Here is a 15044-nt window from a genome sequence, read left to right as displayed (position 1 = left end):
TGTGGCATCTTTAATATGGCCAGAACTGTAACATATTAGGACTAAGAAGTTATTTGACAACCATTTAAATTTTACAGAAAATACATTGTAGGAGAAGTGAGGGTCCGGGATCATGGCAAGGATATGTGCCCTTCTAAAAGGCCAGGAGATGGCACATGTCCAAAGTCCTTGATGCTGCTGTGCCCAGTCTATATTGTGTTTCCACAAAGCAATGTTCCAAAACTTCCCAAAGGAAAATGGGGAAGGCTCTTTTATAGGAGCTAGACAGTCTACAGATGCTTTTCCAGATGATGGAAATGTAGAGAAAAGAGAACATTTGAAGTGTTGAAAAGAAAACTTATGGGACTGCTTTTTGTTTTTACAGCCTCTGTCTTGCTCCATCTTTCATCACAGTAGGGTAAAACATGCATAAGAGGCAATGTTTTGATGAATACACCTTTCCTATTTGAGGTCTAGGTGGGGTCACAGATTGGCTCACCTGACCCAGTTCGCAATGCATCTAAGCCTAGGTTTTTTTCTTCCCTAGTGAAGATTCAATTTTAATAAGCAAATAATTCAATCTTTGGTCAAGGAAAATGATGAGTGGATATATCAGACATGGAAGAAGCCATGTCATTTACTTTTTCTTGGTTAGCTTATTATTCATTTCCTTATTTAAGATTCCCACTTTTCTGTCATCTGTATATTTGAATAAGGTATTTAGTATAGGGGCCTGGAGAAGCAGCTCAGTGCATATGGAAGTTTCTGTACTGCCCAGCCCCACGGCCATTTAGTCCCAAATAAACACACAGAGGCTTATATTAATTATAAGCTTCTTGGCTCAGGCTTCCTATTGGCTAGCTCTCTCTTAATTATTAACCCACTTCTATTAATCTGTGTATCTCTATATGGTCTTACTGGTGATGCCCAAGCCTCTTGCTGTCTTGGCAGCTACATGGCATCTCTCTCTTGCTATTCCCTGAGTTTTTCTTCCCAGCATTCTCCAGCTTATATTTCTTGCCAGGGTAGATTCTGCTTGTCTATAGGCTGAAACAGCTTTATTCATCAACCAATAAGAGAAACATATATTTACAGCATACAGAAGTACATCCCCCATCAGTTCAGAGGGTAAGAACACTGACTGCTCTTCCAGAGGACTCTGGTTCAAGTCACAACACCCACATGGCAGCTCACAACTGTCTGTAACTCCAGTTCCAGGTGATTTGACATCCTCACACAGACACACATGTAAGAAAAACACCAATGCACATAAAAAATAAAAAGGATTATCAAAAAATAAAGAATAGGAAACAACTTGCCTTAATTAAGTGAAGCCTCATAACAATAGGTATCAGATCCTGAAATGAAAATGGAATAAACTTCATACAGAAAACTTGCTGAGAAAATATTTGAGAATTGAGTGAACACTAAACAAAAAAGAAAAATATTGATTGCTTTTATTTTATGGATGTATGTGTGTGCGCTTGTATATATGTATGTGTATAAATGCATGTAGGTGCCCACAAAGCCCAAAGGGGGGGGTGTTGGATCCCTATGAGCTGGAGTCACAGGTGGTTGTGAACTACTTGATGTGGAAGCTGAGAACTAAATCCAGGTTTTCTGCAAGAGCAGCAAGTGCTCTTTACTTCTGATTCCATCTCTTCAGTCCCCCAAGTTCACAGTTTTGAACTTACTCCATCTTCCAACATAAGGGTCAAGGGCAACAAGTTCTTTCTTTAAGGAGGGAGAAGTGACAACTGGCTTCCAGCCCAGCTTAGTAAAAAAAGGGGGGCGGTCAGAGAGAGGAAGGCTGGGTGCTTGAGTCAAGGCTACAGACACTGGAGTGTCCTGTGCAGAACAGAGATGACTGCACCAAGATACTTCTGTGAGCTCAAAGTTTGTCAAGAAAAGGATACGTAAGATCTTTCCATGGCCAGAGGACAACCATGTTGACAAATGAGAAAGAAGAGCCAAAATGGAGTGTACTGGGCCAGTTTTGTTGTATCCTTTCAGAACATAGGATGGGTCACATATCCTCTTGGATGAACCACCAGAGCATTAGGTACCACAGGAATCATGGTAATTAGAACTGGTTTCATTTACCACTGCACAAGTAAATCCTCACTGAGAAGAGAAACTTGCCAGAAACATCCATCACACCCAGAGAGCATGCTGCCTCTCCCACACTCCAAACCTGGGGGGATGAAACATAGTTAACAAAGATGGGAGAAATAGTGTTTTCTTCATGGGGGTTGTAACAGAAGGGGAGAATATATCTTTCTACAAATAAACATAGCACTTTTGATTGATACGTTGTCAGACACATTCAGTATACAAGTTGAGACTTCATATTGTCTTAACATGAAGGCATGACACTGTCAAACATTTATCAAAGGCAGAAAACAGTATCCATTAAAGAAATTGTATAGCAACATTGGGGAAAGGATTGAGAGAAAGTAGTTCTTATCTTTTACAGCTTCTTCCAATCAGAGATGGAATCTTGCCTTGTTCTATCTACCTGTGTCCAGAAACAATACTGCCCTGAAAAGGAGATTGTGAGGGGATTCTATACCATTTACATGGAACTCAGCACCAAGCTATTCTTTTGCAATGTTGGCCAGATTTTGAGATTTCTACTCTGGATCTGTGTCCTATTTTTGAAACCCAACTTATTTTGTCAAACACTTTAATTTTAAGAATATAAAAGAAGGGAGGGGGGATACCATGAGACTGAGGTTTACTTTGGCAAAAAAAACCTTTTAGGTAGAAGGTAGCATTGCAGACTAAAGATTATTCAGAATGTCCACTCACCACATGCACAAAGAGAAGGGATTGACATACAGAAACTGCCTTGGCTGTAGACAGTGTTGGTTTTAATGAGAATGCAATTTAACCAGTCAACAGCTGTGTTTGGCTGGGGCATGAATGCTGTGATTGTTTGAGACTCACTTGTATTATTAGGCCAGGTCACAATGTGTTTACATGTCAAGACTGGATACAATTTAATATGCAGTGAGATTGGTTTTATCGAAGGAGGGACAGGTTTGGGAGCAAATTTTGGGGTGAGATATTTTGTTGAGGGAGACTGTTCCTTTTTAAAGAGTAAGGCATGAGCAGATGACAGGAAACTCAAGGAGAGGTTTTAGCGTATGAAGAGGGCATGAAGCAAGGTCAGCTTCACATGGCACCAACAACTCCCAGCAGCTGCAAATGTGTGATCCTCCTTCCTCTGCCTCCAAATCAGTGGGATTGGAGGTAAGCGCCACTCCAGCAGGTTAGCACAGGAACTCTTCACCTTGGTGCTGCCAGCATTATATGAAAGGCAGTTCTCGGTTGTGTGGGACTGGCCCAAGCATTTGTAGAATTCTTAGCCTCATCACTTTTTTTATCTGTTAGACACCAATAACAACTATTCCTTGGTGTGGACATATTTTCCTGGACTGAGAACCACTGACTGCCTTGGACTTCTGTCTCTTTCTAGAAAGTAAAAAAATACAGCTGTGAGTAATCTGGCAGGGGGAGGGGGTTGGCAGTCTTATCTTTCACTTGGTACACTCTATTTAATTGCTTCATTTTCTGTATTGCCTTTCACCAGTGCCATCTGGCTCTCCGCTTCCAGCTGTAAATCACTCTTCAGAGTTTCCTGGGGGAGATCTTCAGGTCTAACAGACCATCTCTCAGACTTCCAGTGTATACTCCAGTCTGCAGTCCTGCCATGGGTACTTTCAGGGGTACCCATCATCTTTAAGGGTTCTTTCTGAGCATTAGAAGGGCTGAAGCAGTTTCCTCTCGGCCTGCTCACAGTCCTCTCTCATTTGCTAAATCAATGACTATGCTCCCATCAGCTTTCCAAAGTCCAGAGGCTTGCTGACATCTCCCATCCACTGTTATCTACCCTCTCATTCTCTTTGTGTTTGAAGATTTAGGTCTCTTACACAGTCATTTTCATTTTGGAATGGCACAAAAGCACAACAGCAAACACATGTGTTTAGTCTGCTGTGGGTAGCCAGAATTCCCAGATGCTCCTTTGAAACTGGGTTCTGGTATGAGGAAAGACACAAAAGGCAAAAGTGGATGAGTTGGGGAGACGCTTATAATGGTCTTGATTAAAGATAAAGGCTTGAGAAACAAAGGGACAGAGCACATTCTTTTCATATTTCTTTCTTTCTAAAGCCCCAAACTGTTATCATCTGTTCAGTAAAGCAACACTTGGAGCTGAAAACAGAGCCCAGGAGAGATTTTGAAATAAAAGACTCACCCCCAAAACAGATATGCTTGAACGAGTGAGACAGGATGCGTTAAAAACCTTTGCAAATTTCAGTGGTTACCTATGCTGATTCTTCCCTTAAGAGCATGAAGATTATAGGTCTTAGCTTGACTTAGAAAACCAAAGGTATATATTCTTACAGTTGAACTTGCTCAAAAATAACACCAACATTAGTCCAAATAGCTTAAAAATGAGATAACCCCTCAGAATATTTGGGTATTTTTATTGTTATTAATATTCCCACCAACAGAACCTTCTGGCTGCTTCTCTCAAATATTACCCCTTTGCCCTAAGACCCACCCCCCCCACCCTGGACATATTCTTGAGGTACCAAACTCACTTAGGTCTGTTGTTGATAAAGCCCGGCTCCTGACTTGAGGAGATCAGGTAGGACTGAGACATAAGAAAGACTGAGAGAGGCTATTGGATTTGGATTCTATAATTAATGGAGTGACAGGTAGAAATTCTTCACAGATTTGGCTCCAGGAAAATTGCCATGTCTCTTGGGGGGGGTGCGGATTTAACCCTCTCCCAAAAAGGGGAACTTAGAATAAAAATATCCCAGCTGAAATGAATTAAATGTCATATGAATGAAATTTTGCCCAAATATTTGATTTTTTTTTCTTTTTCTTTCTTTTTGCTTTCTAGGAGTGTTGTCAGATGTAACTTAAAAATATACCCCAGGAAATTCTAAGAACAATCAGTGCTTTTAAAATACTATTGCATTCAATACCATTGCTTATCATACCCTCACTAAATAAACATTGGAGTCCCCAAGATCATTTGCTTTCAGGCTTATAGGCATTGAGAATAGTGTGGTGCTTGTCCTTGATTTTGCACCATGTAACTGTTGACTCATAATGTTATTTTGAACTAACGTAAGTGAACTAAAAGCAAAACAAATAGAACATGTGAGATAGAAATAGAAAGTCAGAGGCACCACCTCAGGATGTCAGAAATGTAGAATGTGAATTTACATACAATACACCAGATTCCTCTGTGGGGTGGAGTGTCCATGAAAATTTGGATGGAGGATGGATTTGTGGGAATAATTTTCCATCAAAGACCATTGGATATAGTGACCAACCCACTGGATCAGACCTTCAGAAACCAAATTATGTGACGCCAGAGAAAAGTAACTTGGCCTTTTTGAAATTATAATTTCAGATCTGTAAAATGATGTTAATATGTCCTTTTTGACTCTCAAGAGATACAGGAGAATTTGCAGAGATAATGTGTAAAAATGTAAATTTGGCTTGTTACAGGAATTTAAGTTGTTGGGAAGAATCGCATCAGTGAAAACCAGAGCTGGTAATGCCCTTAGAGGGTACTTAATTGTTAGAGTCATTTATGAAGAATTTGTGGTTATTCTGATTATATTTGTCTATACATTTTAAAATTTTGCAGTTTAAAAAATGCAAAATAATTGGGGTGATTTTAAATTATTGCTAAACAGCGATTTACCATGCAATGGGAGTTTTCTTAGATATAGGATACAATTTTATTCCTTAATGATTAACTCCCTAAGGCAGGATCCCATGCAGACCCTGGGGAGTTTGGGAATTGCCCATGGCATTTGTGAAAGTGTGTGTTATGCTATGGGGCTACTCTTGGGGAGAGGATTTGTATCTTTCATTGTGTTTTCAAGAGATTAAAACAGTGGGACTTGAGGAGGAGAGGAAGAAAGCACAAAACCTAAAGAAAAGGAAGAGAAGGGAAGGTACATGTAGAGGAAAGTGTCCTTTAGGTGACATGTTCTTCCAGAAGGGCTGAGAATGTGTCTTTATATGGGGTACAAAGGGATCATGACTGAAAGCTTTAATAACTTAAGTTCTCCAGAGCTGAACTGTGTCTGTGCACTGAGGTAACAGCTCCAGTCTCAATGTCACAACACCTCACACAAACAAAAAGGTGACAACAGCCATAAAAGAAAAAAAAAGGCATCGAAGAAGAGAAAGCTACAGCCCCACTCAAGATCTTTATTGAGTCTTTAAGTCTTTACCTGAGAAAAGTGCAGCACATATATGTCAGGAAACTACCCAAAGTAGGGGAAGCACTCAAAGGATTAGATGGGGAAATCCTTGGAACTCCTCAGATGAAGCCTGTTCCTACCAGCCAAGAGGAAGACCTCCTAGCTCATTGTGCTTTTTTATAAAGCACCTACAGGAATTTTGCCTCAATAGTAAGACCCAAATTAGGTCTAGACTAACCACTGCTCTGTAAGGGCCCAAGAACGCCTAACAGCAAAACCTGAAAGGATCATGGGTCGTCACTTAAGCATCCTGTGTCTTCACTTAACTGTGTCCTAGAGCAAAGTTCAAGACAGAGTTATAAGAAGGCATGTAGCACCAACAATAGTAAAATGTAAAATCCTTAAGATTTATTTTCTTCTATTTTTGAGATTATAATATAACCAAAAGTACAAATTTTGCAATGTCTTGTATCGAAAAATTAGTAGACTTGGTAAGACACAGCCCAATAGGACTCACAAATAAATGAGAAACAGAGAACTGAAATGAGCTCAGAAATGACACAGGAAATTCACAATCAAGGATGGTTAAAATTATTAATATTATTGACAATTCTGTGATTATAATAAAGTCTATATATTCTAGTTTAAGAAACTAGACTGAGCTGGGCGCTGGTGGCATACGCCTTTAATCTCAGCACTTGGGAGCCAGAGGCAGGTACATCTCTGTGAATTCAAGACCAGCCTGGTCTACAGAACGAGTTCCAGGACAAGCTCCAAAACAATACAGAGAAACCCTGTCTCAAAAACACCAAAAAACACCAAACAGAAACAAAACAAAACAACCCGAAAAACTAGACTGAGGGGGCTGGAGAGATAGCTCTGTGGTTCAGAGTCCTAGCTGCTCTTGCAGAGGATCCGTATTCAATTCCCAGCACTTATATGACAACTGGCAACTGTCTATAACTCTAGTTCCAAGGGATCTGACATCCTCACACAGACATACATGTAGGCAAAAACACCAATGACCATATAATAAAAATAAATTATATATTTAAAAAATAAAAAGGAAATTACACTGAAACATGTTGGTTGGCTATAGCTATGGAGATATAGCTTTTAAAAAGACTTAATTTAATCCCTAGAGACAAAAAATATAACATATAAGATTTTTATAAAAAGATGAAAACAGGTGAAATTAGAGTCCACAGATAAAATATCACTGAACCCAAAAAGATAGTAAACAAAACCACCCAAAGTGAAGCTATTCATAAGATAAAATTCTGAAAAATATTAATAAAGCATCACTCGGCAGTGGGAAATTTTGAGCAATCTAATAAATGAGGGTTGAATCCCATGATGAAATGAGAAATATACAAAAATATTTTTTAAAACTATTGAAAAATTAATATTTAATGAAATACTAGGTCTCAAGTCTAATAATTTAAAAAGACCCAAGAACAAGAAATAGTGAAAACCATACAAGAAACAGTGAAAACCATACAACATCATTCCACAACTAAGCTACTTTAAAACAACCAAAAACAAAACCATACTACATTCAGAGGAACAAAGGCTGAGGGCATGATTTTCTAATTGAATTAATGCAAAAGGGAAGATGGTAGAATAACACGTTGAAAGCACTAAAATAAAATAAAATAAAATTTCACCCTGAAATTCTTCCACATGGTAAACATCTTCATTGAAGTTGAAGTCAACAAATACCAACAGCCCTGCTGTCTAAAGTTAGAAACTGGAAACTCCCCTATACAAAGAAATGAAGATACCTAGTATCTAATTATATATGCAGATAAGTAGAAACTTTTTTTCTTGTAACTTAAATCTCTTTAAAACAGTCTTGTGTTTAAAGCCAAGTTGTGGAACATTGCAGAGCTTCCACCGCTGCACAAGTGAAGTGTGTTTAAAGAATACAAAAATGAACCAACACAAAGAATCAACAAAGCTAAGAGCTGGTTCTCTGAGAAAGTAAGAAAGACTGACAGATCCTTAGCTCAACTAACCAAGAGAGCAAGAGCAGTGGGGGTGGGATGGGGGTGCAAATCAACAAAATCAGAAATAAAATAAACAGAGAAACATTACAACAGGCAATAAGGAAATTCAGAATTTATTGTAAGAGATTACTTTAAAAACCTGTACTCCATTAAGTTGGAAAACCTAAAAGAAATGGAAGAATTTCTAGATTCAGCCAAACCATTAAATAGACCCATAGCAAAAGAGGAAATTGAAATGGTAACAAAGTCTTCCTATTAAAAAAGTCCAGGTCCAAAAAATACAAATGGAAAGGGCACTCCTGGACTCCTTCTGTGAAGCCAGTATCATTCTAACACTCAAACCAGGTAAAGACACAAGAAGAACACTGCAGGCCAGTATTCCTGGTGAACATAGATTCACAAATGCTCTATAAAATACTTGTAAACCAAATACAGATATACAACGGGTTATCTACTGTGACCAAGTTAACTTTATCCAGGAGATGCAAGGGTAGTTCAAAATACACAACTTAATAAATGTAATAAACCACATAAGTGGATTTAAAGAAAAAAAATCACATGATCATCTCACTGCAGCACAAAAGGCTTTAACAAGATCCAATCTGCTTCATGGTAAAAGTCCTAGAAAGAATGGATGTTCCCCTAGAGGGAACATACCTCAGCATAGTAAAAGCTATGTATGACAAGCCCACAGCAAACGTCACCCTCAATGGAGGAAAACCTGAAGCAATACCACTGAAATAAAAAACCAGATAGGGATCTTCACTATCCCACTCCTTTTCAATATTCAATTTCAATACTGATGCACTAGCTGGAGCAATAAGGCAAGAGAATGAAATTAAAGGGATATAAAGATGAACAAACAAACAAAAAACCTTAGTAAGGGAGCCAAAAGTATTTATAGAGTTGAAATGGCAATGAAAAGAAAATCAGCGAACTTCAAATAGATGAACAGAAATGTTCCCAACAGAAAGGGAAAAAATAAAAATTAAAAATAAAACATCTATACGCCCAGAAGCTACAGAACAGTATCAAAGAGAATAGGGTTAAATTTAACCAATCTATGGGAAGACATCAAAAAAGGAAAAAGATAATAAAGAACAAAGGATAAAGTATCAAGGTATGTCTCACAAAGAAATTAAATCATTTACTCAGATAACTAAAAAGACTGACTATAGCAAGAGGTGGAGGAGACTGTGGAGAGACTGAAACTCAGTGTTGAAAGGGAACGGTGAATGGTCTTGCTACTATGGAAAACAGTTTATCAATTTTTAAAAAGATAATATATCTGATGTATGATGAGGTGACTTCCGAGTAACTGGATTAAATGAGAACATATCGACACATACAATTTGTAAATGAATGCTTACAATAACCTGAGCCTCTTACTCAAGAATCGAAACAGCTGGAACATACATATGAATGGATGAATAGGCTGTGAGACAACGATATGAAGAGCAAGGAGTTCTCGACAAACTCAACAACAAAGATAAATCTTGAACTAATTATGTTAATTGTCATCTATATGCAAGTATGTTTCCATTTATAGAAAATTCACACTGGTCTAATTAATAGAAATCAGATCAGTATCTGACCTACGGTATCTCAGCTTCAGCCTCTGCACCCCGCTCCTTGCTCCCTGGACTCCAGGCAAGCTGGCCTCCTCACTTTTCGTCACACCCAGAAAGAATGCTCCTGTCTCACGGTATGCATGTTTGCACATCCTCCACACAGATAGCCTTCTTCAGGCCCCTGCTCCTTACTGCACCGTGGGCCGTCATCCAACATCATCTGTCTTACGTTAACCCCAGTGAGCTCTCCACCTTGTGTATTGTGTTTCTCGAGAGTCTGAACTGGGATGAGTGACTTATGATGAGTGACAGGATAGGACTTGGTGAGAGGGTGGCATGGCCATGATGGGTTTCCATCTTGCAAACTCTCTTAGCCGTCTGCAATCATCTTTCTTGAACCCCACAGGGCTGATCTTGGGTTGGTATACAAGGCAAGGAAATGATGTCTCCAATCATGAATGAGCTCAAGCAAAGCCTCTCCGCACTGGTCCTGAAGATGACTGCAAACCTAACAAGGCATCTTAATGGTCATCTGCAAAAGACCACTGGCGACAATAAAATAATAGATTGCTGTCTTAAACAGGGAAATTCAAAAGTAAAATCCCCCACCCCCTTCAACAATAGATACGAATACACGGAAGGTGTGGGTTCCATGGCTTGACTTCGTGAACCGACTAGAAACTTCATCGTCACCCACGATATCATCTCTGCGGTAAAATGAGCTGTGGATTGCAAGTAACCAAACCAGAACCAGTTAAGAGATGTGTAAGCTTGGAGTGTTTGAAAAGAATTTCTGTCCCTTGCAGAAGCCGCTGCTAAGGACCACTAGGTGGCAGTGTGGTCGCGATTTGCTGGCGAACCGAAGACGGAAGTGTTGAATCTCCAGCTACTGATTTTCCGTTTGACATTTAGAAGTTTACAATAGAAAATGTTCGTGAAATAATAGATGGGAAGTCAAACAGCGAGAGTCACGAGAACAGCTATTGACATAAAATAGACCTGTTTTACAAGCAGTTACAATGGAGCATTTTATGAAAAGTCAAAACATCAAATAATGTCTGCTGTTCATCATAAATGTAGTAATGTGTTCAAATGATTATCCCTACAAGCGTACGCTAGGCATTGTGAAACACGGGCCGGGGAGAGAATACGGCTTCCGCACCTCTTCCTCAAACCTTACCAGAGCCAGGCTTCCTGGGGCCTCCGTTGGCGTTTTTTAGACACCGAACCCCACTTCTTATTGACCGATATGCATTCTTTTTGGGTGCGTGGTGTTTTCCTGTTAAATGCTATTAATGTTTTATTTTTCTTTCTGAGAAACATCTCTTCGAACTATATTACTTATTTGCATTTGTCTGAACTTCTATACAAGGACAGACATACTGACATTTGCCTTGTGTGTTTTTCTTTCTTTCTTTCTTTCTTTCTTTCTTTTTTTTTTTTTTTTCTGGAATGATTACTCAGCAGCTGGGTAATACAAACCTGGCTAAGGTTACTGAACCTCTCTCGACTTCATTTTCGTTATCAGTAAAATAGGATAATAAAGTCAATCTTACAGAGTATTGCAGTTTTTAAAGGAGACCTTGACTGTTGTCGTAAGTGCCAGGTATCATACTAAGAGTTAGTTTTCCAACCAGATTGTAAGAGGAAGGGAAGAAAGTGTGTGTTCTGGTCCCCTTCATGTATGCCTGTAAGTGCTAGATAGGCAGCTTACATTCAATGAATATTTAAATCAATGCATGAATAAGTGAAGGGTTAAAACATGAGGATATACATGACACGCACAAGGGCTATGTTAATTAATGTACCCTGGCATTTAATGTCCTGGAACATTATTATGAACATATCAATTTGCATGATTTAAAATAGAAACATTATAATAGTAATAAATAAATTCTTATAAATAGATAAAAATTCAAAATATGTCAACATGTTGATACAACAAATATTGTTAAAAATTAGGATAATCGTTTAGAATAATTAGTTGAATCTTTAAATACCCATGGGGGGTAGACTTGTTTAACTACAAGTACATTTGAGACAAATAGGCAACCCTCTTATTTTCAGACTAGAACTCCAGACCTTTAAGTCAGAGCTCCTGGAACTCCCCCAAATAGAGTTCCGTCTCTATTTGGCAAAAATCTGTAAATACGAGGCTTTTGTTAATTCTGCTTTGGATTCCTGTTAAGAAATGTGTGCAGAAATTAAGCCTGGGTGACTTTGTAGAAGCAGAATGGAGGACAGTGGCCACTCTAGGCCAGGAAGCAAAAGGATCAGGATGAAGAAAAGGAAACCAGATAACCAGTGCAGAAATATAGCCAGGAGAAGTAAGTTCCAGTGTTCTGGGGCTTGCTGGAGTGGACATGGTTAACAACAATTTATCTTATATAAGAGAGATGCTCGGAGTTTTTCATTGAAGAAATGGTAGGTGTAAGTAGATAAAAACACTAAATGTCTGGATATAATCATAACACGTCTCTACCAAATTATCGCAGTGTACTACAAAAATGCACAATAAAAATAGTTGAAGATAGCTGGGCATTGGTGGTGCATGTCTTTAATCCCAGCACTCGGGAGGCAGAGGCAGGCAGATCTCTGTGAGTTCGAAGTCAAAATCTGGTCTACAGAATGAGTGCCAGGATAGGCTTCAAAGCTACAGAGACACCCTGTCTCAAACAACAACAACAACAACAACAAAACAACAAAACACTGAAGATTAATTAATTATTAACTAACTTTATATTTTGTGTGTGTGCATCGCATGCTTGCAGGTGCCTGAGTGGGCCCAAAGAGGGTCATCAGGTCCCTTGGAAATAGTGTTGTAGATGGTTATTAGCCACCTGACGTGGGTGCTTGGAATCAAAGATCTGTTCTCTGCAAGAGCAACAAGTGCTCTTAACCATTGATCTATCTCTTCCACTCCTAAAAGATTAAGAAAAAAATATTTACTTTTTTTTCCATTTGGGAGGAATTTTGAACATAAGGATCATATTTACAAAATTTCCTCTTCTCCCTCCAACTGCTCCTGTGTCCTCCCCCTCAAGTTCATGACATATTTTCTATAATTATTATTGTTACATTCATACTCATAAACATACATAACCTATTGAATCCATTTAGTGTTGCTCAAATGTGCATGTTAAGGTCTGACCACTTGGCACTGTTTAGCCTAGCAGGGAATAAGAGGTCATTCATGCCTGGTACCTAGCCAACTGCCTGTGGCCAGGCAGGTCACAGATCCTAGGGGAGAACCCTACTACCATTATTTTCCTGAGCCAGTGTAATTCCTGACTGTGTGCTCAATACTCAACCTATTGCCAACAATAAGGGAAGCTCTCACCGGCCCCCTGTCCCCTACCCCCACCAAAGAAGCTTCTTGTTGCAACAGATGGAGAGTATTCCAGAGGCCCATAACTGGTCAAAACCCAGAGAACAAGTGACTGTGGGGTGCCCAGCGCCAGGCTGATTTTCTACAACACAAGATAGGTGCTTGAGGTTCAGGGAACATCATGAAGAAAGAGTGGAAGATTGTAAGATCCAGCGGTCCAGGATGTCTGCGGCAAGATAGTGTCACCTGGACATGACAGGGAAGCTGCATCCGTGAAACTTCAATAATATGATTGCCTAAACAAGACCTGAATATTGTCATCACCAGTGGATACTCCAGTGCATATGGGAGGGATTTCACATGGTGCCACCTCTAGACGAATGGCCGAAGAGACAGAGAGAATGTTTTCCCTAGAGCAGGCCCCTAAAGATAACTCTGAGTTTAAAAATATATGTGATGAAAATTTGCAAGTCTAGATTGCTGCGTGGTTCTATCAATTTCTATAAAGTGTAATTATTTTTTGAACAACCTGTTTTATTGCTGATTGTAAGATTTTTGTCCTTAGCCTCCTCCCAAACTGTGTAGCATTTCCTGGACCATTAACATCAATACGCTGTGCACTTTCTTCTCTCTTTGAAATTGTTTCTGGCTTTTTTTAGGAAAGTTGGTTAATAGTCTGATTGCCCAGAAAATTAGGCTCAGAGAAAAATAAAAATAAAAAACTATTACATATGCCAAATAAATTCTTAAATTCGAAAGATCTAAATGCCATCCTTAAAGGGAGCGGGGGTTGAGACTGGAAGCATGACTCAGAGGTTAAAAGTGCACACTGCTTGTCTTAGGACTTCAATTGCTGTGAAGAGACACCGTGACCACAGCAGCTTTTATAAAGGAAAACATTTATTTTGGGTGGCTTACAGTTTCAGAGATTTAGTCCATTGTCATCATGATGGGAAACACTGTGGCACACAGGCAGACATTGTGCTGGGGAAGGAACTGAGCATTCTACATCTTGATCTGCAGGCAACAGGAAGTGAGCTGTGACACTGGGCATAGCTTGAGCATAGGAGATTGCAAAGCCCACCCCCATAGCAACGTGCTTACTCCAACAAGGCCGCATCTCCTAATAGTGCCTCTGTCTTTGGGATCCATTTCCTTCCAAACCACCACACTGCTCTTGCAGAGGATACAGGTTCAGTTACCACAACACACATGTCAGGCAGCTCACAACTGCCTATAATTCCAGTTCTAGGGAACACAACAACCTCCTCTGTTTCCACAGGTACTACACTCATGTTCAGACACCCTCCCACACATATACACATACTTTAAAATAATAGAAATAAATGTTAAATATGAAAAAGCTGGAGTTAAAAACAAGAAAATAGTTTTTGAAAAAAATCAGAGTGGGGAAATTTTAATACATGCAAAGAACTTGCCAGGGTGACGTCACCTAATGGTCTAGAACAAACCCCCACTCATAGAATGTGGGAGTCCAGGCTCCAGGAGATGGGGTGGGCTTATTCTTCTTTCTTTTGCTATATTAGGCCTCAGCTGTTTGGACATTGCTCATCCACACTGATGAGGCCATCTTTGCTCAGTCCACTGATTCAAATGTCGTGCTTTCCAGAAATACAGACACACCCAAAGTTGATGTGTGACCAACTTCCTCGCAGAGAGCCAAAATCCACCATCAGATGCATGGCTTATGCATTATATATATATATCCCATTGTCAAAATTCTTAAGTTCTGAGATTTAAGTACTTTCAAGTCCAATTTGTCCATAACTTAAGTTGTCACTGCTCCCTCCTGCCCCTGTAGTGACTGCAGAGAATGGACCATGCCTACCTAGAAGTCCATCCAGGTGCTTTCCACATCAGTGAGTATCTGACCTTCCACTTGGCCTTCTGGGTGTTC

General features: G+C 39.4%; 2 long non-coding RNA genes across 6 annotated transcripts in view; both read right to left on the bottom strand.

Annotated features, from left to right (window-relative positions):
- Nucleotides 1-15044, bottom strand: part of LOC118237913 — a 28253-nt gene that overhangs the window by 5308 nt on the left and 7901 nt on the right. The gene's annotated exons all lie outside the window — the stretch shown is intronic.
- Nucleotides 1423-14093, bottom strand: LOC118237914. Of its 2 annotated transcripts, none has more exons than XR_004768425.1 (2): nt 9823-14093; nt 1423-4019 (listed from the first exon to the last, which is right to left on the bottom strand). It is a non-coding gene; the product is annotated as an uncharacterized LOC118237914 (long non-coding RNA). The 2 variants fall into 2 exon arrangements; XR_004768424.1 differs by lacking the exon at nt 9823-14093 and adding an exon at nt 6249-7001.

This window comes from Cricetulus griseus, chromosome 2 (assembly GCF_003668045.3).
Source record: "Cricetulus griseus strain 17A/GY chromosome 2, alternate assembly CriGri-PICRH-1.0, whole genome shotgun sequence".
NCBI lineage: Eukaryota > Metazoa > Chordata > Mammalia > Rodentia > Cricetidae > Cricetulus > Cricetulus griseus.
This window is presented reverse-complemented; position numbering and strand designations above follow the sequence as displayed.